The 25,049-nt window shown below is 48.0% G+C and overlaps 1 protein-coding gene across 1 annotated transcript in view; it reads right to left on the minus strand.

Annotated features, from left to right (window-relative positions):
• The window catches only part of STK32C (serine/threonine kinase 32C), a 1,425,916-nt gene that overhangs the window by 591,026 nt on the left and 809,841 nt on the right, over positions 1-25,049 (minus strand). The gene's annotated exons all lie outside the window — the stretch shown is intronic.

The raw sequence follows: 25,049 nt of genomic DNA on the forward strand, positions 1-25,049 counted from the left end.
CCAGTGAAAAGAGGCCATGGTTCTCCAAAGGGAAGCCAATGGCAGGTGGTCCCCTACGTAAGTGCTATTCATGTGACCAGGTGGGTCATGTGAGGGGGGACCCCAAATGCCCCAAAAGTACACCGGCACCCACTGGTGCACCGTCCCAGGGTTTGGCCAGTGTAGCGCTTGGGGAGGAGTTGGTTTCAGGTGGGTGGGAACCAGCAGAAATGACCCTTGTCTCACTAGGGGACAGTGAGATGGTCCAGAGAAACCTAGTGCCTGATAACACTAAGAAGTACAGGCAATGGGTGACCATCAATGGACAGAGGGTGGAGGCTCTAAGAGACACTGGAGCCAGTGTGACTACAGTGAGGAGTCACCTGGTGTCTGAAGAGCAGATTGATCCCCGGGTACTTCACCAAGTAGTTGCAGTAGACAATTCTGAGCGCCTCTGCAGAGTGGCGCAGGTCCCCTTTGAATGGGGGGGGGTCTCAGGTTCCTGGAAAGTAGCTGTGAGTCCAACCATGCCTGTTGATTGTTTGCTAGGCAACGACCTGGAAGATTCCCCTTGGAAGGAGGTGGAACACAGGTCTCACTTGGAGATGTTGGGTCTGCCTGGGTGGGTATGCGTATCCACCCGGTCTATGGCAGCCAATCAGGGTAGTCAAGAGCCCCTGGAGCCTGAAACAGTGGCCCAGGGGACCGCCAAGAAGAGGAAAGGCAGGAGGCGCGGGAAACCCGCCCCAGAAGTTCCCACGGTCCGGGAGGAGGCAGAGCCTGAGGGTGATGCCCCGGAACCTACAGGGGAACAGGTGGCTGAACTGGGGGAGGTCCCCGAGCTGTCGCAGTGGCAGCAGGAAGGGGGACCCACCAGGGAAGTATTCTGCACAGCGCAGAAGGAGTGCCCTACTCTTGAGGGACTGCGGCAGCAGGCTGCAGCCCAGGCGGCTGGCGGGGCGCCAGGTACTCACCTGATTTATTGGGAGGATGGCCTCCTGTATAGTGAGCCTAAGGTTCCTGAGCCGGGGTCAGCTCGTATGCTGGTGGTACCCCAGGGCTTCAGGACCTTCCTACTGGGTTTGGCTCATGATGTGCCTTTGGCAGGACATCTAGGGCAGGACAAGACCTATAAGAGGCTTGTCTCCCACTTTTACTGGCCCTTGATGAACAAGCAGTCAGCTGCTTATTGTAGATCTTGTCAGACTTGTCAGGCAAGTGGCAAGAGTGGGGGGAAATGCAAAGCTCCCCTCCACCCTTTACCGGTAGTCAGTACTCCCTTTGAAAGGGTAGGAATTGACATTGTGGGGCCTCTGGATCCCAAGACAGCCATGGGCAACAGGTTCATCCTGGTCTTGGTGGACCATGCCACACGGTACCCAGAAGCTATTCCTCTAAGGACGGTCACCGCCCCCGTGGTGGGACGTGCCTTGATGGGGGTTTTTACCCGCATGGGGTTCCCCAAGGAGGTAGTATCTGATAGGGGTACAAACTTCATATCCACTTATATGAAGTCTCTGTGGAAGGTGTGTGGGGTAACCTACAAGTTCACCACCCCTTACCACCCCCAAAGTAATGGTCTGGTTGAGAGATTCAACCGCACCTTGAAAGGCATGATTCAGGGCCTGTCAGAGCCCTTGAGGCGTAAGTGGGACGTCCTCTTGCCATGCCTTCTGTTCGCTTACAGGGAGGTGCCTCAAAAGGGACTTGGCTTTAGCCCCTTTGAGCTCATCTATGGCCACCCTGTGAGGGGACCGCTCAGTCTGGTGAAGGAGGCCTTGGAGAAAGCTCCTAGTAAACCACCCCAGGATGTATTTAGCTACATGCTGGCACTAAGAAACCAGACTGCCCGCTTCAGGAGTCTCGCTCAGGAGAACCTGGAAGCAAGCCAGGAGGACATGAAACGGTGGTACGACCAGAATGCCACTCTGGTTGAGTTTCAGCCTGGACAAAAAGTGTGGGTCATGGCACCAGTGGAGCCTAGGGCTCTCCAAGATAAGTGGACTGGGCCTTTTGAGGTGGTGGAAAGAAAGAGCGAGGTCACCTATCTGGTAGACTTGCAATCCCCCAGGAACCCCTTGAGGGTCCTACATGTCAACCGCCTCAAACCACACTTTGAGCGAACTGAGCTATCCATGCTCCTAGCGACAGATGACGGGGTGGAGGAAGAGAGTGAGCCTCTTCCTGACCTCCTGTCTGCAGGAGAGAAAGATGGGTCTGTGGAGGGAGTGATCCTCTCCCCCTCCCTGACTGAGGAACAGCAGAGGGACTGTCGCCACGTGCTGGGACAGTTCGCCTCACTGTTTTCCCTGATCCCAGGAGTCACACACCTGTGCACACATGATGTGGACACTGGGGACAGTACACCTGTTAAACATAAGGTTTACAGGGTGACTGACAGGGTGAGGGCTTGCATTAAGGAGGAAGTCTCCAAAATGTTAGCCCTAAGGGTTATTGAGCACACCAGCAGTCCTTGGGCCAGCCCAGTGGTCTTGGTCCAAAAGGCTACTGCTCCTGGTGCCACTCCAGAACTTAGGTTCTGTGTGGACTACCGGGGTCTCAATGCGGTCAGCAAGACTGACGCACACCCCATCCCCCGAGCTGATGAGCTCATTGATCGGTTAGGAGCTGCCAAGTACCTCAGTACGTTTGATTTAACATCTGGGTACTGGCAGATTGCCTTAACTGAAGGGGCAAAGGAGAGGTCAGCATTCTCTACCCCCGATGGGCACTTCCACTTCAATGTGATGCCCTTTGGGATGAAGAATGCCCCTGCCACCTTTCAGAGGTTGGTCAACCAGGTGTTGGCAGGACTGGATGAGTTCAGTGCCGCCTACCTGGATGACATTGCTGTGTTTAGTTCCACATGGGAGGAACACCTGCAACACCTCTGGAGAGTGTTAGAGGCCCTGCAGAAGGCAGGCCTCACTATTAAGGCGAGCAAGTGCCAAATAGGGCAGGGTTCTGTTGTGTACTTAGGACACCAGGTGGGGAGTGGCCAGGTGGCACCCCTACAGCCTAAGATTGACACGATTCTGGCTTGGGAGCCTCCCAAGACCCAGACTGAAGTGAGAGCCTTTTTAGGTCTCACAGGATACTATAGGAGGTTCGTTAAGGGATATGGTACCATTGTTACCCCCTTAACTGAGTTGACTTCTAAGAAGCAACCCAAGAAAGTGATCTGGACAGAGGCTTGCCAGAACGCTTTTGATGCCCTGAAGGCTGCCATGTGCACCGCACCTGTGCTGAAGGCACCTGACTTCTCCACGGAGTTTGTTGTACAGACAGACGCCTCAGAGCATGGTATTGGAGCAGTACTCTCACAGCTGAATGAAGAGGGCCTAGATCAACCCGTAGCCTTCATTAGCAGGAGGTTACTACCCAGGGAACGTAGGTGGAGTGCCATAGAACGTGAAGCGTTTGCTGTGGTCTGGGCACTGAAGAAGCTAAGACCCTACTTGTTTGGGACTCACTTCCGAGTTCAGACCGACCACAGACCCCTCAGATGGTTAATGCAGATGAGGGGTGAGAACCCAAAACTGTTGAGGTGGTCCATTTCCCTACAGGGGATGGACTTTACGGTGGAACATCGACCCGGTACAGAACACGCCAATGCTGATGGTCTGTCCAGGTTCTTCCGCCTTAGTGATGAGAACTCCCATGAGGTTGGGTAGTTGCTCCCCACTTTTAGCTGGGGGGGACACGTGTTAGACTTTTCATCCTTGACGTGGTCTCCCTTAACTTTTTGCCTCTGTTCCCCAGGTTGTTGATGTGTGCTGGACTCTGATTTTGCTGTTTTTGTTACTCTGGGCACTTTACCACTGCTAACCAGTGCTAAAGTGCAAGTGCTCCTGTTTAAATTGTATGTAAGTGGTTCATCCATGATTGGCATATTTGAATTACTAGTAAGTCCCTAGTAATGTGCACTAGAGGTGCCAGGGCCTGTAAATCAAATGCTACTAGTGGGCCTGCAGCACTGGTTGTGCCACCCACATAAGTAGCTCTGTAATCATGTCTCAGACCTGCCCCTGCAGTGTCTGTATGTGTATTTTTACACTGTAAATTCGACTTGGCAAGTGTACCCACTTGCCAGGCCTAAACCTTCCCTTTCCTTACATGTAAGGCACCCCTAAGGTATGCCCTAGGTAGCCCCAAGGGCAGGGTGCAGTGTATGGATAAGGTAGGACATATAGTAATGTGGTTTATATGTCCTGACAGTGAAATACTGCCAATTTCGTTTTCACTGTTGCAAGGTCTGTCTCTCTCTCATAGGATAATATGGGGGCTACCTTTAAATATGATTAAAGTGTAGATTCCCCTAGAGAAGAGATGGACAGGTGGAGTTTGGGATCCCTGAACTCACAATTTAAAAATGCATCTTTTAGTAAAGTTGATTTTGAGATTGTGCGTTTGAAAATGCCACTTTTAGAAAGTGAGCATTTTCTTGCTTAAACCATTCTGTGACTCTGCCTTGTTTGTGGATTCCCTGTCTGGGTCAGTTTGACAGTTGGGTTGTTTTTCACCTCACACCAGACAGTGACACAAAAGGAGCTGGGGTGTGATCTGCATTTCCTGATTAGCCATCTCTGCTAGGAGGGAGGGGTGGAGTGGTCACTCTCATCTGAAAGGACTGTGCCTGCCTCTGACAATGCTGTCTCCAGCCCCCTGGTGTGTGTCTGAGGCCTTGCCTGGGCAAGGCAGGATTTCACAAGAAGGTGTGAGTCCCCTTTGAAGGAAGGTGACTTCAAAGACTAAAATGGGTATAAGAAGGGCACCCAAACTTACAAACTTTAGAAACACTTCTGGAATCAAGAGGAACCTCTGCCTGGAGAAGAGCTGATCGCTGAGGAACAAGTGCTGCCCTGCCTGTGACTGTGCTTTGTGGAGCTTTCCTGCAGTGCTGCTTCTGCCAGAGTAAGAGGGCAAAGACTGGACTTTGTGTGCCTTCCATCTTGAAGAAGAAATCTCCAAGGGCTTGATGTAGAGCTTGCCTCCTGTTGTTGAAGTCTCAGGGATAGCAAAGACTTCTTCCTGCCAGCACCTGGAGTCTCTGGAGAGACCCCTACTCTGCTCTGTGGTGCCCTTCCAGTTCCTGGGACCCTGAAAGGAGAGGCTGGCAGCCTAAGGACAAAAATACACGCACCGAGCGCCGTGCGGAGAAAAGATCGACGCGAATCCGATCGCGGCTGAGAAAACGACGCGACGCCGGCTCCGCAGCTGAGAAACGACGCCGCCGGAAACGCGACCGAAGAATCGACGCCCGGAGCAGGAGAAACGACGCGCAGCATCGCTGACGAAGGCTGAGAGATCGCAACCTGCGCCGCGGGACTTTCGGACCGTCGCAGGGCTGGCTTTTTCGACGCGCATCGCCGTGCCGAGCTGTTTTCGACGCATATAACCGTGCAGGGTTATTTTCGACGCACACCGCCCGTGCGGGGTTATTTTTGACGCAAACCAGGTACATTTACACGCTAGCAGCGCTAGTGTGTTGTTACAACTACCTAAAGACGCTTTTTATTTTAAACCTTTAAAAAATCATAACTTGACTTGTGTATGTTGGATTTTTGTCGTTTTGGTCTTGTTTTGTCTAGATAAATATTTCCTATTTTTCTAAACTGGTGTTGTGTCATTTTGTAGTGTTTTCATTAAGTTACTGTGTGTGTTGGTACAAATACTTTACGCCCAGCACTCTGAGGTTAAGCCTACTGCTCTGCCAAGCTACCAAGGGGGTAAGCAGGGGTTAGCTGAGGGTGATTCTCTTTTATCCTAACTAGAGTGAGGGTCCTTGCTTGAACAGGGGGTAACCTGACTGTCAACCAAAGACCCCATTTCTAACAGGCACTTTGCAAAAAACAGCTCTGTTTTCTTTCAAAAAATGGGATGTGTCCAGGTTGTGTTTTGGGGCGTCCCCTGTCGCGGCCGCTAGGCCTACCCACACAAGTGAGGTATCATTTTTATCGGGAGACATGGGGGAACGCTGGGTGGAAGGAAATTTGTGGCTCCTCTCAGATTCCAGAACTTTCTGTCACCGAAATGTGAGGAAAATGTGTTTTTTTAGCCAAAATTTGAGGTTTGCAAAGGATTCTGAGTAACAGAACCTGGTCAGAGCCCCACAAGTCACCCTATCTTAGATTCCCCCAGGTCTCTAGTTTTAAAAAATGTACAGGTTTGGTAGGTTTCCCTAGGTGCCGGCTGAGCTAGAGGCCAAAATCTACAGGTAGGCACTTTGCAAAAAACAGCTCTGTTTTCTTTCAAAAAATGGGATGTGTCCAGGTTGTGTTTTGGGTGTCTCCTGTCGCGGCCGCTAGGCCTACCCACACAAGTGAGGTATCATTTTTATCCGGAGACATGGGGGAACGCTGGGTGGAAGGAAATTTGTGGCTCCTCTCAGATTCCAGAACTTTCTGTCACCGAAATGTGAGGAAAATGTGTTTTTTTAGCCAAAATTTGAGGTTTGCAAAGGATTCTGGGTAACAGAACCTGGTCAGAGCCCCACAAGTCACCCCATCTTGGATTCCCCTAGGTCTCTTGTTTTTAAAAAATGTACAGGTTTGGTAGGTTTCCCTAGGTGCCGGCTGAGCTAGAGGCCAAAATCTACAGGTAGGCACTTTGCAAAAAACAGCTCTGTTTTCTGTGATGTGCCCACGTTGTGTTTTGGGGCATATCCTGTCGCGAGCGCTAGGCCTACCCACACAAGTGAGTTATCATTTTTATCGGGAGACTTGGGGGAACGCTGGGTGGAAGGAAATTTGTGGCTCCTATCAGATTCCAGAACTTTCTGTCACCGAAATGTGAGGAAAATGCGTTTTTTAGCCAAAAATTGAGGTTTGCAAAGGATTCTGGGTAACAGAACCTGGTCAGAGCCCCAAAAGTCACCCCATCTTAGATTCCCCCAGGTCTCTAGTTTTAAAAAATGCACAGGTTTGGTAGGTTTCCCTAGGTGCCGGCTGAGCTAGAGGCCAAAATCTACAGGTAGGCACTTTGCAAAAAACAGCTCTGTTTTCTTTCAAAAAATGGGATGTGTCCAGGTTGTGTTTTGGGGTGACTCCTGTCGCGGCCGCTAGGCCTACCCACACAAGTGAGGTATCATTTTTATCGGGAGACATGGGGGAACGCTGGGTGGAAGGAAATTTGTGGCTCCTCTCAGATTCCAGAACTTTCTGTCACCGAAATGTGAGGAAAATGTGTTTTTTTAGCCAAAATTTGAGGTTTGCAAAGGATTCTGGGTAACAGAACCTGGTCAGAGCCCCACAAGTCACCCCATATTGGATTCCCACAGGTCTCTAGTTTTAAAAAATGTACAGGTTTGGTAGGTTTCCCTAGGTGCCGGCTGAGCTAGAGGCCAAAATCTACAGGTAGGCACTTTGCAAAAAACAGCTCTGTTTTCTGTGATGTGTCCACGTTGTGTTTTGGGGCATATCCTGTCGCAAGCGCTAGGCCTACCCACACAAGTGAGGTATCATTTTTATCGGGAGACTTGGGGGAACGCTGGGTGGAAGGAAATAAGTGGGTCCTATCAGATTCCAGAACTTTCTGTCACCGAAATGTGAGGAAACTGCGTTTTTTTAGCCAAAAATTGAGGTTTGCAAAGGATTCTGGGTAACAGAACCTGGTCAGAGCCCCACAAGTCACCCCATCTTAGATTCCCCCAGGTCTCTAGTTTTAAAAAAGGCACAGGTTTGGTAGGTTTCCCTAGGTGCCGGCTGAGCTAGAGGCCAAAATCTACAGGTAGGCACTTTGCAAAAAACAGCTCTGTTTTCGTTCAAAAAATGGGATGTGTCCAGGTTGTGTTTTGGGGCGCGTTCTGTCGCGGCCGCTAGGCCTACCCACACAAGTGAGGTATCATTTTCATCAGGAGACATGGGGGAACGCTGGGTGGAAGGAAATTTGTGGCTCCTCTCAGATTCCAGAACTTTCTGTCACCGAAATGTGAGGAAAATATGTTTTTTTAGCCAAATTTTGAGGTTTGCAAAGGATTCTGGGTAACAGAACCTGGTCAGAGCCCCACAAGTCACCCCATCTTGTATTCCCCTAGGTCTCTAGTTTTCAAAAATGCACAGGTTTGGTAGGTTTCCCTATGTGCCGGCTGAGCTAGAGGCCAAAATCTACAGGTAGGCACTTTGCAAAAAAACAGCTCTGTTTTCTGTGATGTGTCCACGTTGTGTTTTGGGGCATATCCTGTCGCGAGCGCTAGGCCTACCCACACAAGTGAGGTATCATTTTTATCAGGAGACATGGAGGAACGCTGGGTGGAAGGAAATTTGTGGCTCCTCTCAGATTCCAGAACTTTCTGTCACCGAAATATGAGGAAAATGTGTTTTTTTAGCCAAAATTTGAGGTTTGCAAAGGATTCTGGGTAACAGAACCTGGTCAGAGCCCCACAAGTCACCCCGTCTTGGATTCCCCTAGGTCTCTAGTTTTCAAAAATGCACAGGTGTGGTAGGTTTCCCTAGGTGCCGGCTGAGCTAGAGGCCAAAATCTACAGGTAGGCACTTTGCAAAAAACAGCTCTGTTTTCTGTGATGTGTCCACGTTGTGTTTTGGGGCATATCCTGTCGCGAGCGCTAGGCCTACCCACACAAGTGAGGTATCATTTTTATCGGGAGACTTGGGGGAACGCTGGGTGGAAGGAAATTTGTGGCTCCTATCAGATTCCAGAACTTTCTGTCACCGAAATGTGAGGAAAATGCATTTTTTAGCCAAAAATTGAGGTTTGCAAAGGATTCTGGGTAACAGAACCTGGTCAGAGCCCCAAAAGTCACCCCATCTTAGATTCCCCCAGGTCTCTAGTTTTAAAAAATGCACAGGTTTGGTAGGTTTCCCTAGGTGCCGGCTGAGCTAGATGCCAAAATCTACAGGTAGGCACTTTGCAAAAAACAGCTCTGTTTTCTTTCAAAAAATGGGATGTGTCCAGGTTGTGTTTTGGGGCGTCCCCTGTCGCGGCCGCTAGGCCTACCCACACAAGTGAGGTATAATTTTTATCGGGAGACATGGGGGAATGCTGGGTGGAAGGAAATTTGTGGCTCCCCTCAGATTCCAGAACTTTCTGTCACCGAAATGTGAGGAAAATGTGTTTTTTTAGCCAAAATTTGAGGTTTGCAAAGGATTCTGAGTAACAGAACCTGGTCAGAGCCCCACAAGTCACCCCATCTTAGATTCCCCCAGGTCTCTAGTTTTAAAAAATGCACAGGTTTGGTAGGTTTCCCTAGGTGCCGGCTGAGCTAGAGGCCAAAATCTACAGGTAGGCACTTTGCAAAAAACAACTCTGTTTTCTTTCAAAAAATGGGATGTGTACAGGTTGTGTTTTGGGGTGTGTCCTGTTGCGGCCGCTAGGCCTACCCACACAAGTGAGGAATCATTTTTATCGGGAGACATGGGGGAACGCTGGGTGGAAGGAAATTTGTGGCTCCTCTCAGATTCCAGAACTTTCTGTCACCGAAATGTGAGGAAAATGTGTTTTTTTTAGCCAAAATTTGAGGTTTGCAAAGGATTCTGGGTAACAGAACCTGGTCAGAGCCCCACAAGTCACCCCATATTGGATTCCCCTAGGTCTCTAGTTTTCAAAAATGTACAGGTTTGGTAGGTTTCCCTAGGTGCCGGCTGAGCTAGAGGCCAAAATCTACAGGTAGGCACTTTGCAAAAAACTGCTCTATTTTCTGTGATGTGTCCACGTTGTGTTTTGGGGCATATCCTGTCGCGAGCGCTAGGCCTACCCACACAAGTGAGGTACCATTTTTATCGGGAGACTTGGGGGAACGCTGGGTGGAAGGAAATTTGTGGCTCCTATCAGATTCCAGAACTTTCTGTCACCGAAATGTGAGGAAAAGATGTTTTTTTAGCCAAATTTTGAGGTTTGCAAAGGATTCTGGGTAACAGAACCTGGTCAGAGCCCCACAAGTCACCCCATCTAGATTCCCCCAGGTCTCTAGTTTTAAAAAATGCACAGGTTTGGTAGGTTTCCCTAGGTGCCGGCTGAGCTAGAGGCCAAAATCTACAGGTAGGCACTTTGCAAAAAAACAGCTCTGTTTTCTGTGATGTGTCCACGTTGTGTTTTGGGGCATATCCTGTCGCGAGCGCTAGGCCTACCCACACAAGTGAGGTACCATTTGTATCGGAAGACTTGGGGGAACGCTGGGTGGAAGGAAATTTGTGGCTCCTCTCAGATTCCAGAACTTTTTGTCACCGAAATGTGAGGAAAATATGTTTTTTTAGACAAATTTTGAGGTTTGCAAAGGATTCTGGGTAACAGAACCTGGTCAGAGCCCCACAAGTCACCACATCTTGGATTCCCCTAGGTCTCTAGTTTTCAAAAATGCACAGGTTTGGTAGGTTTCCCTAGGTGCCGGCTGAGCTAGAGGCCAAAATCTACAGGTAGGCACTTTGCAAAAAAACAGCTCTATTTTCTGTGATGTGTCCACGTTGTGTTTTGGGGCATATCCTGTCGCGAGCGCTAGGCCTACCCACACAAGTGAGTTATCATTTTTATCGGGAGACTTGGGGGAACGCTGGGTGGAAGGAAATTTGTGGCTCCTATCAGATTCCAGAACTTTCTGTCACCGAAATGTGAGGAAAATGCGTTTTTTAGCCAAAAATTGAGGTTTGCAAAGGATTCTGGGTAACAGAACCTGGTCAGAGCCCCAAAAGTCACCCCATCTTAGATTCCCCCAGGTCTCTAGTTTTAAAAAATGCACAGGTTTGGTAGGTTTCCCTAGGTGCCGGCTGAGCTAGAGGCCAAAATCTACAGGTAGGCACTTTGCAAAAAACAGCTCTGTTTTCTTTCAAAAAATGGGATGTGTCCAGGTTGTGTTTTGGGGCGTGTCCTGTCGCGGCCGCTAGGCCTACCCACACAAGTGAGGTATCATTGTTATCGGGAGACATGGGGGAACGCTGGGTGGAAGGAAATTTGTGGCTCCTCTCAGATTCCAGAACTTTCTGTCACCGAAATGTGAGGAAAATGTGTTTTTTTAGCCAAAATTTGAGGTTTGCAAAGGATTCTGAGTAACAGAACCTGGTCAGAGCCCCACAAGTCACCCCATCTTAGATTCCCCCAGGTCTCTAGTTTTAAAAAATGCACAGGTTTGGTAGGTTTCCCTAGGTGCCGGCTGAGCTAGAGGCCAAAATCTACAGGTAGGCACTTTGCAAAAAACAGCTCTGTTTTCTTTCAAAAAATGGGATGTGTCCAGGTTGTGTTTTGGGGCGTATCCTGTCGCGAGCGCTAGGCCTACCCACACAAGTGAGGTACCATTTTTATCGGGAGACTTGGGGGAACGCTGGGTGGAAGGAAATTTGTGGCTCCTCTCAGATTCCAGAACTTTCTGTCACCGAAATGTGAGGAAAATATGTTTTTTTAGCCAAATTTTGAGGTTTGCAAAGGATTCTGGGTAACAGAACCTGGTCAGAGCCCCACAAGTCACCACATCTTGGATTCCCCTAGGTCTCTAGTTTTAAAAAATGCACAGGTTTGGTAGGTTTCCCTAGGTGCCGGCTGAGCTAGAGGCCAAAATCTACAGGTAGGCACTTTGCAAAAAAACAGCTCTATTTTCTGTGATGTGTCCACGTTGTGTTTTGGGGCATATCCTGTCGCGAGCGCTAGGCCTACCCACACAAGTGAGTTATCATTTTTATCGGGAGACTTGGGGGAACGCTGGGTGGAAGGAAATTTGTGGCTCCTATCAGATTCCAGAACTTTCTGTCACCGAAATGTGAGGAAAATGCGTTTTTTAGCCAAAAATTGAGGTTTGCAAAGGATTCTGGGTAACAGAACCTGGTCAGAGCCCCAAAAGTCACCCCATCTTACATTCCCCCAGGTCTCTAGTTTTAAAAAATGCACAGGTTTGGTAGGTTTCCCTAGGTGCCGGCTGAGCTAGAGGCCAAAATCTATAGGTAGGCACTTTGCAAAAAACAGCTCTGTTTTCTTTCAAAAAATGGGATGTGTCCAGGTTGTGTTTTGGGGCGTCTCCTGTCGCGGCCGCTAGGCCTACCCACACAAGTGAGGTATCATTGTTATCGGGAGACATGGGGGAACGCTGGGTGGAAGGAAATTTGTGGCTCCTCTCAGATTCCAGAACTTTCTGTCACCGAAATGTGAAGAAAATGTGTTTTTTTAGCCAAAATTTGAGGTTTGCAAAGGATTCTGAGTAACAGAACCTGGTCAGAGCCCCACAAGTCACCCCATCTTAGATTCCCCCAGGTCTCTAGTTTTAAAAAATGCACAGGTTTGGTAGGTTTCCCTAGGTGCCGGCTGAGCTAGAGGCCAAAATCTACAGGTAGGCACTTTGCAAAAAACAGCTCTGTTTTCTTTCAAAAAATGGGATGTGTCCAGGTTGTGTTTTGGGGTGACTCCTGTCGCGGCCGCTAGGCCTACCCACACAAGTGAGGTATCATTTTTATCGGGAGACATGGGGGAACGCTGGGAGGAAGGAAATTTGTGGCTCCTCTCAGATTCCAGAACTTTCTGTCACCGAAATGTGAGGAAAATGTGTTTTTTTAGCCAAAATTTGAGGTTTGCAAAGGATTCTGGGTAACAGAACCTGGTCAGAGCCCCACAAGTCACCCCATCTTGGATTCCCCTAGGTCTCTAGTTTTCGAAAAATGTACAGGTTTGATAGGTTTCCCTAGGTGCCGGCTGAGCTAGAGGCCAAAATCTACAGGTAGGCACTTTGCAAAAAACAGCTCTGTTTTCTGTGATGTGTCCACGTTGTGTTTAGGGGCATATCCTGTCGCGAGCGCTAGGCCTACCCACACAAGTGAGTTATCATTTTTATCGGGAGACTTGGGGGAACGCTGGGTGGAAGGAAATTTGTGGCTCCTATCAGATTCCAGAACTTTCTGTCACCGAAATGTGAGGAAAATGTGTTTTTTAGCCAAAAATTGAGGTTTGCAAAGGATTCTGGGTAACAGAACCTGGTCAGAGCCCCAAAAGTCACCCCATCTTAGATTCCCCCAGGTCTCTAGTTTTAAAAAATGCACAGGTTTGGTAGGTTTCCCTAGGTGCCGGCTGAGCTAGAGGCCAAAATCTACAGGTAGGCACTTTGCAAAAAACAGCTCTGTTTTCTTTCAAAAAATGGGATGTGTACAGGTTGTGTTTTGGGGTGTGTCCTGTTGCGGCCGCTAGGCCTACCCACACAAGTGAGGTATCATTTTTATCGGGAGACATGGGGGAACGCTGGGTGGAAGGAAATTTGTGGCTCCTCTCAGATTCCAGAACTTTCTGTCACCGAAATGTGAGGAAAATGTGTTTTTTTAGCCAAAATTTGAGGTTTGCAAAGGATTCTGGGTAACAGAACCTGGTCAGAGCCCCACAAGTCACCCCATCTTGGATTCCCCTAGGTCTCTAGTTTTCAAAAATGTACAGGTTTGGTAGGTTTCCCTAGGTGCCGGCTGAGCTAGAGGCCAAAATCTACAGGTAGGCACTTTGCAAAAAACTGCTCTTTTTTCTGTGATGTGTCCACGTTGTGTTTTGGGGCATATCCTGTCGCGAGCGCTAGGCCTACCCACACAAGTGAGGTATCATTTTTATCGGGAGACTTGGGGGAACGCTGGGTGGAAGGAAATTTGTGGCTCCTATCAGATTCCAGAACTTTCTGTCACCGAAATGTGAGGAAAATGCGTTATTTAGCCAAAAATTGAGGTTTGCAAAGGATTCTGGGTAACAGAACCTGGTCAGAGCCCCATAAGTCACCCCACCTTAGATTCCCCCAGGTCTCTAGTTTTAAAAAATGCACAGGTTTGGTAGGTTTCCCTAGGTGCCGGCTGAGCTAGAGGCCAAAATCTACAGGTAGGCACTTTGCAAAAAACAGCTCTGTTTTCGTTCAAAAAATGGGATGTGTCCAGGTTGTGTTTTGGGGTGTGTCCTGTCGCGGCCGCTAGGCCTACCCACACAAGTGAGGTATCATTTTCATCGGGAGACATGGGGGAACGCTGGGTGGAAGGAAATTTGTGGCTCCTCTCAGATTCCAGAACTTTCTGTCACCGAAATGTGAGGAAAATATGTTTTTTTAGCCAAATTTTGAGGTTTGCAAAGGATTCTGGGTAACAGAACCTGGTCAGAGCCCCACAAGTCACCCCATCTTGGATTCCCCTAGGTCTCTAGTTTTCAAAAATGCACAGGTTTGGTAGTTTTCCCTAGGTGCCGGCTGAGCTAGAGGCCAAAATCTACAGGTAGGCACTTTGTAAAAAAACAGCTCTGTTTTCTGTGATGTGTCCACGTTGTGTTTTGGGGCATATCCTGTCGCGAGCGCTAGGCCTACCCACACAAGTGAGGTACCATTTTTATCGGGAGACTTGGGGGAACGCTGGGTGGAAGGAAATTTGTGGCTCCTCTCAGATTCCAGAACTTTCTGTCACCGAAATGTGAGGAAAATATGTTTTTTTAGCCAAATTTTTAGGTTTGCAAAGGATTCTGGGTAACAGAACCTGGTCAGAGCCCCACAAGTCACCACATCTTGGATTCCCCTAGGTCTCTAGTTTTAAAAAATGCTCAGGTTTGGTAGGTTTCCCTAGGTGCCGGCTGAGCTAGAGGCCAAAATCTACAGGTAGGCACTTTGCAAAAAAACAGCTCTGTTTTCTGTGATGTGTCCACGTTGTGTTTTGGGGCATATCCTGTCGCGAGCGCTAGGCCTACCCACACAAGTGAGGTATCATTTTTATCGGGAGACTTGGGGGAACGCTGGGAGGAAGGAAATTTGTGGCTCCTATCAGATTCCAGAACTTTCTGTCACCGAAATGTGAGGAAAATGCGGTTTTTTTAGCCAAAAATTGAGGTTTGCAAAGGATTCTGGGTAACAGAACCTGGTCAGAGCCCCACAAGTCACCACATCTTGGATTCCCCTAGGTCTCTAGTTTTCAAAAATGCACAGGATTGGTAGGTTTCCCTTGGTGCCGGCTGAGCTAGAGGCCAAAATCTACAAGTAGGCACTTTGCAAAAAAACAGCTCTATTTTCTGTGATGTGTCCACGTTGTGTTTTGGGGCATATCCTGTCGCGAGCGCTAGGCCTACCCACACAAGTGAGTTATCATTTTTATCGGGAGACTTGGGGGAACGCTGGGTGGAAGGAAATTTGTGGCTCCTATCAGATTCCAGAACTTTCTGTCACCGAAATGTGAGGAAAATGCGTTTTTTAGCCAAAAATTGAGGTTTGCAAAGGATTCTGGGTAACAGAACCTGGTCAGAGCCCCACAAGTCACCCCATCTTGGATTCCCCTAGGTCTCTAGTTTTCGAAAAATGTACAGGTTTGATAGGTTTCCCTAGGTGACGGCTGAGCTAGAGGCCAAAATCTACAGGTAGGCACTTTGCAAAAAACAGCTCTGTTTTCTGTGATGTGTCCACGTTGTGTTTTGGGGCATATCCTGTCGCGAGCGCTAGGCCTACCCACACAAGTGAGTTATCATTTTTATCGGGAGACTTGGGGGAACGCTGGGTGGAAGGAAATTTGTGGCTCCTATCAGATTCCAGAACTTTCTGTCACCGAAATGTGAGGAAAATGCGTTTTTTAGCCACAAATTGAGGTTTGCAAAGGATTCTGGGTAACAGAACCTGGTCAGAGCCCCAAAAGTCACCCCATCTTAGATTCCCCCAGGTCTCTAGTTTTAAAAAATGCACAGGTTTGGTAGGTTTCCCTAGGTGCCGGCTGAGCTAGAGGCCAAAATCTACAGGTAGGCACTTTGCAAAAAACAGCTCTGTTTTCTTTAAAAAAATGGGATGTGTACAGGTTGTGTTTTGGGGTGTGTCCTGTTGCGGCCGCTAGGCCTACCCACACAAGTGAGGTATCATTTTTATCGGGAGACATGGGGGAACGCTGGGTGGAAGGAAATTTGTGGCTCCTCTCAGATTCCAGAACTTTCTGTCACCGAAATGTGAGGAAAATGTGTTTTTTTAGCCAAAATTTGAGGTTTGCAAAGGATTCTGGGTAACAGAACCTGGTCAGAGCCCCACAAGTCACCCCATCTTGGATTCCCCTAGGTCTCTAGTTTTCAAAAATGTACAGGTTTGGTAGGTTTCCCTAGGTGCCGGCTGAGCTAGAGGCCAAAATCTACAGGTAGGCACTTTGCAAAAAACTGCTCTTTTTTCTGTGATGTGTCCACGTTGTGTTTTGGGGCATATCCTGTCGCGAGCGCTAGGCCTACCCACACAAGTGAGGTATCATTTTTATCGGGAGACTTGGGGGAACGCTGGGTGGAAGGAAATTTGTGGCTCCTATCAGATTCCAGAACTTTCTGTCACCGAAATGTGAGGAAAATGCGTTATTTAGCCAAAAATTGAGGTTTGCAAAGGATTCTGGGTAACAGAACCTGGTCAGAGCCCCATAAGTCACCCCACCTTAGATTCCCCCAGGTCTCTAGTTTTAAAAAATGCACAGGTTTGGTAGGTTTCCCTAGGTGCCGGCTGAGCTAGAGGCCAAAATCTACAGGTAGGCACTTTGCAAAAAACAGCTCTGTTTTCGTTCAAAAAATGGGATGTGTCCAGGTTGTGTTTTGGGGTGTGTCCTGTCGCGGCCGCTAGGCCTACCCACACAAGTGAGGTATCATTTTCATCGGGAGACATGGGGGAACGCTGGGTGGAAGGAAATTTGTGGCTCCTCTCAGATTCCAGAACTTTCTGTCACCGAAATGTGAGGAAAATATGTTTTTTTAGCCAAATTTTGAGGTTTGCAAAGAATTCTGGGTAACAGAACATGGTCAGAGCCCCACAAGTCACCCCATCTTAGATTCCCCCAGGTCTCTAGTTTTAAAAAATGCACAGGTTTGGTAGGTTTCCCTAGGTGCCGGCTGAGCTAGAGGCCAAAATCTACAGGTAGGCACTTTGCAAAAAACAGCTCTGTTTTCTTTCAAAAAATGGGATGTGTACAGGTTGTGTTTTGGGGTGTGTCCTGTTGCGACCGCTAGGCCTACCCACACAAGTGAGGTATCATTTTTATCGGGAGACATGGGGGAACGCTGGGTGGAAGGAAATTTGTGGCTCCTCTCAGATTCCAGATTTTTCTGTCACCGAAATGTGAGGAAAATGTGTTTTTTTAGCCAAAATTTGAGGTTTGCAAAGGATTCTGGGTAACAGAACCTGGTCAGAGCCCCACAAGTCACCCCATCTTGGATTCCCCTAGGTCTCTAGTTTTCAAAAATGTACAGGTTTGGTAGGTTTCCCTAGGTGCCGGCTGAGCTAGAGGCCAAAATCTACAGGTAGGCACTTTGCAAAAAACTGCTCTTTTTTCTGTGATGTGTCCACGTTGTGTTTTGGGGCATATCCTGTCGCGAGCGCTAGGCCTACCCACACAAGTGAGGTATCATTTTTATCGGGAGACTTGGGGGAACGCTGGGTGGAAGGAAATTTGTGGCTCCTATCAGATTCCAGAACTTTCTGTCACCGAAATGTGAGGAAAATGCGTTATTTAGCCAAACATTGAGGTTTGCAAAGGATTCTGGGTAACAGAACCTGGTCAGAGCCCCATAAGTCACCCCACCTTAGATTCCCCCAGGTCTCTAGTTTTAAAAAATGCACAGGTTTGGTAGGTTTCCCTGGGTGCCGGCTGAGCTAGAGGCCAAAATCTACAGGTAGGCACTTTGCAAAAAACAGCTCTGTTTTCGTTCAAAAAATGGGATGTGTCCAGGTTGTGTTTTGGGGTGTGTCCTGTCGCGGCCGCTAGGCCTACCCACACAAGTGAGGTATCATTTTCATCGGGAGACATGGGGGAACGCTGGGTGGAAGGAAATTTGTGGCTCCTCTCAGATTCCAGAACTTTCTGTCACCGAAATGTGAGGAAAATATGTTTTTTTAGCCAAATTTTGAGGTTTGCAAAGGATTCTGGGTAACAGAACCTGGTCAGAGCCCCACAAGTCACCCCATGTTGGATTCCCCTAGGTCTCTAGTTTTCAAAAATGCACAGGTTTGGTAGTTTTCCCTAGGTGCCGGCTGAGGTAGAGGCCAAAATCTACAGGTAGGCACTTTGTAAAAAAACAGCTCTGTTTTCTGTGATGTGTCCACGTTGTGTTTTGGGGCATATCCTGTCGCGAGCGCTAGGCCTACCCACACAAGTGAGGTACCATTTTTATCGGGAGACTTGGGGGAACGCTGGGTGGAAGGAAATTTGTGGCTCCTCTCAGATTCCAGAACTTTCTGTCACCGAAATGTGAGGAAAATATGTTTTTTTAGCCAAATTTTGAGGTTTGCAAAGGATTCTGGGTAACAGAACCTGGTCAGAGCCCCACAAGTCACCACATCTTGGATTCCCCTAGGTCTCTAGTTTTCAAAAATGCACAGGTTTGGTAGGTTTCCCTAGGTGCCGGCTGAGCTAGAGGCCAAAATCTACAGGTAGGCACTTTGCAAAAAAACAGCTCTGTTTTCTGTGATGTGTCCACGTTGTGTTTTGGGGCATATCCTGTCGCGAGCGCTGGCCTACCCACACAAGTGAGGTATCATTTTTATCGGGAGACTTGGGGGAACGCTGGGTGGAAGGACATTTGTGGCTCCTATCAGATTCCAGAACTTTCTGTCACCGAAATGTGAGGAAAATGCGGTTTTTTAGCCAAAAATTGAGGTTTGCAAAGGATTCTGGGTAACAGAACCTGGTCAGAGCCCCACAAGTCACCACATCTTGGATTCCCCTAGGTCTCTAGTTTTCAAAAATGCACAGGTTTGGTAGGTTTCCCTAGGTGCCGGCTGAGCTAGAGGCCAAAATCTACAGGTAGGCACTTTGCAAAAAAACAGCTCTATTTTCTGTGATGTGTCCACGTTGTGTTTTGGGGTATATCCTGTCGCGAGCGCTAGGCCTACCCACACAAGTGAGTTATCATTTTTATTGGGAGACTTGGGGGAACGCTGGGTGGAAGGAAATTTGTGGCTCCTATCAGATTCCAGAACTTTCTGTCACCGAAATGTGAGGAAAATGGGTTTTTTAGCCAAAAATTGAGGTTTGCAAAGGATTCTGGGTAACAGAACCTGGTCAGAGCCCCAAAAGTCACCCCATCTTAGATTCCCCCAGGTCTCTAGTTTTACAAAATGCACAGGTTTGGTAGGTTTCCCTAGGTGCCGGCTGAGCTAGAGGCCAAAATCTACAGGTAGGCACTTTGCAAAAAACAGCTCTATTTTCTGTGATGTGTCCACGTTGTGTTTTGGGGCATATCCTGTCGCGAGCGCTAGGCCTACCCACACAAGTGAGTTATCATTTTTATCGGGAGACTTGGGGGAACGCTGGGTGGAAGGAAATTTGTGGCTCCTATCAGATTCCAGAACTTTCTGTCACCGAAATGTGAGGAAAATGCGTTTTTTAGCCAAAAATTGAGGTTTGCAAAGGATTCTGGGTAACAGAACCTGGTCAGAGCCCCAAAAGTCACCCCATCTTAGATTCCCCCAGGTCTCTAGTTTTAAAAAATGCACAGGTTTGGTAGGTTTCCCTAGGTGCCGGCTGAGCTAGAGGCCAAAATCTACAGGTAGGCACTTTGCAAAAAACAGCTCTGTTTTCTTTAAAAAAATGGGATGTGTCCAGGTTGTGTTTTGGGGCGTCTCCTGTCGCGGCCGCTAGGCCTACCCACACAAGTGAGGTATCATTGTTATCGGGAGACATGGGGGAACGCTGGGTGGAAGGAAATTTGTGGCTCCTCTCAGATTCCAGAACTTTCTGTCACCGAAATGTGAGGAAAATGTGTTTTTTTAGCCAAAATTTGAGGTTTGCAAAGGATTCTGAGTAACAGAACCTGGTCAGAGCCCCACAAGTCACCCCATCTTAGATTCCCCCAGGTCTCTAGTTTTAAAAAATGCACAGGTTTGGTAGGTTTCCCTAGGTGCCGGCTGAGCTAGAGGCCAAAATCTACAGGTAGGCACTTTGCAAAAAACAGCTCTGTTTTCTTTCAAAAAATGGGATGTGTCCAGGTTGTGTTTTGGGGTGACTCCTGTCGCGGCCGCTAGGCCTACCCACACAATTGAGGTATCATTTTTATCGGGAGACATGGGGGAACGCTGGGAGGAAGGAAATTTGTGGCTCCTCTCAGATTCCAGAACTTTCTGTCACCGAAATGTGAGGAAAATGTGTTTTTTTAGCCAAAATTTGAGGTTTGCAAAGGATTCTGGGTAACAGAACCTGGTCAGAGCCCCACAAGTCACCCCATCTTGGATTCCCCTAGGTCTCTAGTTTTCGAAAAATGTACAGGTTTGATAGGTTTCCCTAGGTGCCGGCTGAGCTAGAGGCCAAAATCTACAGGTAGGCACTTTGCAAAAAACAGCTCTGTTTTCTGTGATGTGTCCACGTTGTGTTTAGGGGCATATCCTGTCGCGAGCGCTAGGCCTACCCACACAAGTGAGTTATCATTTTTATCGGGAGACTTGGGGGAACGCTGGGTGGAAGGAAATTTGTGGCTCCTATCAGATTCCAGAACTTTCTGTCACCGAAATGTGAGGAAAATGCGTTTTTTAGCCAAAAATTGAGGTTTGCAAAGGATTCTGGGTAACAGAACCTGGTCAGAGCCCCACAAGTCACCCCATCTTGGATTCCCCTAGGTCTCTAGTTTTCAAAAATGTACAGGTTTGGTAGGTTTCCCTAGGTGCCGGCTGAGCTAGAGGTCAAAATCTACAGGTAGGCACTTTGCAAAAAACTGCTCTTTTTTCTGTGATGTGTCCACGTTGTGTTTTGGGGCATATCCTGTCGCGAGCGCTAGGCCTACCCACACAAGTGAGGTATCATTTTTATCGGGAGACTTGGGGGAACGCTGGGTGGAAGGAAATTTGTGGCTCCTATCAGATTCCAGAACTTTCTGTCACCGAAATGTGAGGAAAATGCGTTATTTAGCCAAAAATTGAGGTTTGCAAAGGATTCTGGGTAACAGAACCTGGTCAGAGCCCCATAAGTCACCCCACCTTAGATTCCCCCAGGTCTCTAGTTTTAAAAAATGCACAGGTTTGGTAGGTTTCCCTAGGTGCCGGCTGAGCTAGAGGCCAAAATCTACAGGTAGGCACTTTGCAAAAAACAGCTCTGTTTTCGTTCAAAAAATGGGATGTGTCCAGGTTGTGTTTTGGGGTGTGTCCTGTCGCGGCCGCTAGGCCTACCCACACAAGTGAGGTATCATTTTCATCGGGAGACATGGGGGAACGCTGGGTGGAAGGAAATTTGTGGCTCCTCTCAGATTCCAGAACTTTCTGTCACCGAAATGTGAGGAAAATATGTTTTTTTAGCCAAATTTTGAGGTTTGCAAAGGATTCTGGGTAACAGAACCTGGTCAGAGCCCCACAAGTCACCCCATCTTGGATTCCCCTAGGTCTCTAGTTTTCAAAAATGCACAGGTTTGGTAGTTTTCCCTAGGTGCCGGCTGAGCTAGAGGCCAAAATCTACAGGTAGGCACTTTGTAAAAAAACAGCTCTGTTTTCTGTGATGTGTCCACGTTGTGTTTTGGGGCATATCCTGTCGCGAGCGCTAGGCCTACCCACACAAGTGAGGTACCATTTTTATCGGGAGACTTGGGGGAACGCTGGGTGGAAGGAAATTTGTGGCTCCTCTCAGATTCCAGAACTTTCTGTCACCGAAATGTGAGGAAAATATGTTTTTTTAGCCAAATTTTTAGGTTTGCAAAGGATTCTGGGTAACAGAACCTGGTCAGAGACCCACAAGTCACCACATCTTGGATTCCCCTAGGTCTCTAGTTTTAAAAAATGCACAGGTTTGGTAGGTTTCCCTAGGTGCCGGCTGAGCTAGAGGCCAAAATCTACAGGTAGGCACTTTGCAAAAAAACAGCTCTGTTTTCTGTGATGTGTCCACGTTGTGTTTTGGGGCATATCCTGTCGCGAGCGCTAGGCCTACCCACACAAGTGAGGTATCATTTTTATCGGGAGACTTGGGGGAACGCTGGGAGGAAGGAAATTTGTGGCTCCTATCAGATTCCAGAACTTTCTGTCACCGAAATGTGAGGAAAATGCGTTTTTTTTAGCCAAAAATTGAGGTTTGCAAAGGATTCTGGGTAACAGAACCTGGTCAGAGCCCCACAAGTCACCACATCTTGGATTCCCCTAGGTCTCTAGTTTTCAAAAATGCACAGGTTTGGTAGGTTTCCCTAGGTGCCGGCTGAGCTAGAGGCCAAAATCTACAGTTAGGCACTTTGCAAAAAAACAGCTCTATTTTCTGTGATGTGTCCAGGTTGTGTTTTGGGGCATATCCTGTCGCGAGCGCTAGGCCTACCCACACAAGTGAGTTATCATTTTTATCGGGAGACTTGGGGGAACGCTGGGTGGAAGGAAATTTGTGGCTCCTATCAGATTCCAGAACTTTCTGTCACCGAAATGTGAGGAAAATGCGTTTTTTAGCCAAAAATTGAGGTTTGCAAAGGATTCTGGGTAACAGAACCTGGTCAGAGGCCCAAAAGTCACCCCATCTTAGATTCCCCCAGGTCTCTAGTTTTAAAAAATGCACAGGTTTGGTAGGTTTCCCTAGGTGCCGGCTGAGCTAGAGGCCAAAATCTACAGGTAGGCACTTTGCAAAAAACAGCTCTGTTTTCTTTAAAAAAATGGGATGTGTCCAGGTTGTGTTTTGGGGCGTATCCTGTCGCGAGCGCTAGGCCTACCCACACAAGTGAGGTACCATTTTTATCGGGAGACTTGGGGGAACGCTGGGTGGAAGGAAATTTGTGGCTCCTCTCAGATTCCAGAACTTTCTGTCACCGAAATGTGAGGAAAATATGTTTTTTTAGCCAAATTTTGAGGTTTGCAAAGGATTCTGGGTAACAGAACCTGGTCAGAGCCCCACAAGTCACCACATCTTGGATTCCCCTAGGTCTCTAGTTTTCAAAAATGCACAGGTTTGGTAGGTTTCCCTAGGTGCCGGCTGAGCTAGAGGCCAAAATCTACAGGTAGGCACTTTGCAAAAAAACAGCTCTATTTTCTGTGATGTGTCCACGTTGTGTTTTGGGGCATATCCTGTCGCGAGCGCTAGGCCTACCCACACAAGTGAGTTATCATTTTTATCGGGAGACTTGGGGGAACGCTGGGTGGAAGGAAATTTGTGGCTCCTATCAGATTCCAGAACTTTCTGTCACCGAAATGTGAGGAAAATGCGTTTTTTAGCCAAAAATTGAGGTTTGCAAAGGATTCTGGGTAACAGAACCTGGTCAGAGCCCCAAAAGTCACCCCATCTTAGATTCCCCCAGGTCTCTAGTTTAAAAAAATGCACAGGTTTGGTAGGTTTCCCTAGGTGCCGGCTGAGCTAGAGGCCAAAATCTACAGGTAGGCACTTTGCAAAAAACAGCTCTGTTTTCTTTAAAAAAATGGGATGTGTCCAGGTTGTGTTTCGGGGCGTCTCCTGTCGCGGCCGCTAGGCCTACCCACACAAGTGAGGTATCATTGTTATCGGGAGACATGGGGGAACGCTGGGTGGAAGGAAATTTGTGGCTCCTCTCAGATTCCAGAACTTTCTGTCACCGAAATGTGAGGAAAATGTGTTTTTTTAGCCAAAATTTGAGGTTTGCAAAGGATTCTGAGTAACAGAACCTGGTCAGAGCCCCACAAGTCACCCCATCTTAGATTCCCCCAGGTCTCTAGTTTTAAAAAATGCACAGGTTTGGTAGGTTTCCCTAGGTGCTGGCTGAGCTAGAGGCCAAAATCTACAGGTAGGCACTTTGCAAAAAACAGCTCTGTTTTCTTTCAAAAAAAGGGATGTGTCCAGGTTGTGTTTTGGGGTGACTCCTGTCGCGGCCGCTAGGCCTACCCACACAATTGAGGTATCATTTTTATCGGGAGACATGGGGGAACGCTGGGAGGAAGGAAATTTGTGGCTCCTCTCAGATTCCAGAACTTTCTGTCACCGAAATGTGAGGAAAATGTGTTTTTTTTAGCCAAAATTTGAGGTTTGCAAAGGATTCTGGGTAACAGAACCTGGTCAGAGCCCCACAAGTCACCCCATCTTGGATTCCCCTAGGTCTCTAGTTTTCGAAAAATGTACAGGTTTGATAGGTTTCCCTAGGTGCCGGCTGAGCTAGAGGCCAAAATCTACAGGTAGGCACTTTGCAAAAAACAGCTCTGTTTTCTGTGATGTGTCCACGTTGTGTTTAGGGGCATATCCTGTCGCGAGCGCTAGGCCTACCCACACAAGTGAGTTATCATTTTTATCGGGAGACTTGGGGGAACGCTGGGTGGAAGGAAATTTGTGGCTCCTATCAGATTCCAGAACTTTCTGTCACCGAAATGTGAGGAAAATGCGTTTTTTAGCCAAAAATTGAGGTTTGCAAAGGATTCTGGGTAACAGAACCTGGTCAGAGCCCCACAAGTCACCCCATCTTGGATTCCCCTAGGTCTCTAGTTTTCAAAAATGTACAGGTTTGGTATGTTTCCCTAGGTGCCGGCTGAGCTAGAAGTCAAAATCTACAGGTAGGCACTTTGCAAAAAACTGCTCTTTTTTCTGTGATGTGTCCACGTTGTGTTTTGGGGCATATCCTGTCGCGAGCGCTAGGCCTACCCACACAAGTGAGGTATCATTTTTATCGGGAGACTTGGGGGAACGCTGGGTGGAAGGAAATTTGTGGCTCCTATCAGATTCCAGAACTTTCTGTCACCGAAATGTGAGGAAAATGCGTTATTTAGCCAAAAATTGAGGTTTGCAAAGGATTCTGGGTAACAGAACCTGGTCAGAGCCCCATAAGTCACCCCACCTTAGATTCCCCCAGGTCTCTAGTTTTAAAAAATGCACAGGTTTGGTAGGTTTCCCTAGGTGCCGGCTGAGCTAGAGGCCAAAATCTACAGGTAGGCACTTTGCAAAAAACAGCTCTGTTTTCGTTCAAAAAATGGGATGTGTCCAGGTTGTGTTTTGGGGTGTGTCCTGTCGCGGCCGCTAGGCCTACCCACACAAGTGAGGTATCATTTTCATCGGGAGACATGGGGGAACGCTGGGTGGAAGGAAATTTGTGGCTCCTCTCAGATTCCAGAACTTTCTGTCACCGAAATGTGAGGAAAATATGTTTTTTTAGCCAAATTTTGAAGTTTGCAAAGGATTCTGGGTAACAGAACCTGGTCAGAGCCCCACAAGTCACCCCATCTTGGATTCCCCTAGGTCTCTAGTTTTCAAAAATGCACAGGTTTGGTAGTTTTCCCTAGGTGCCGGCTGAGC

This window comes from Pleurodeles waltl, chromosome 6 (assembly GCF_031143425.1).
Source record: "Pleurodeles waltl isolate 20211129_DDA chromosome 6, aPleWal1.hap1.20221129, whole genome shotgun sequence".
NCBI lineage: Eukaryota > Metazoa > Chordata > Amphibia > Caudata > Salamandridae > Pleurodeles > Pleurodeles waltl.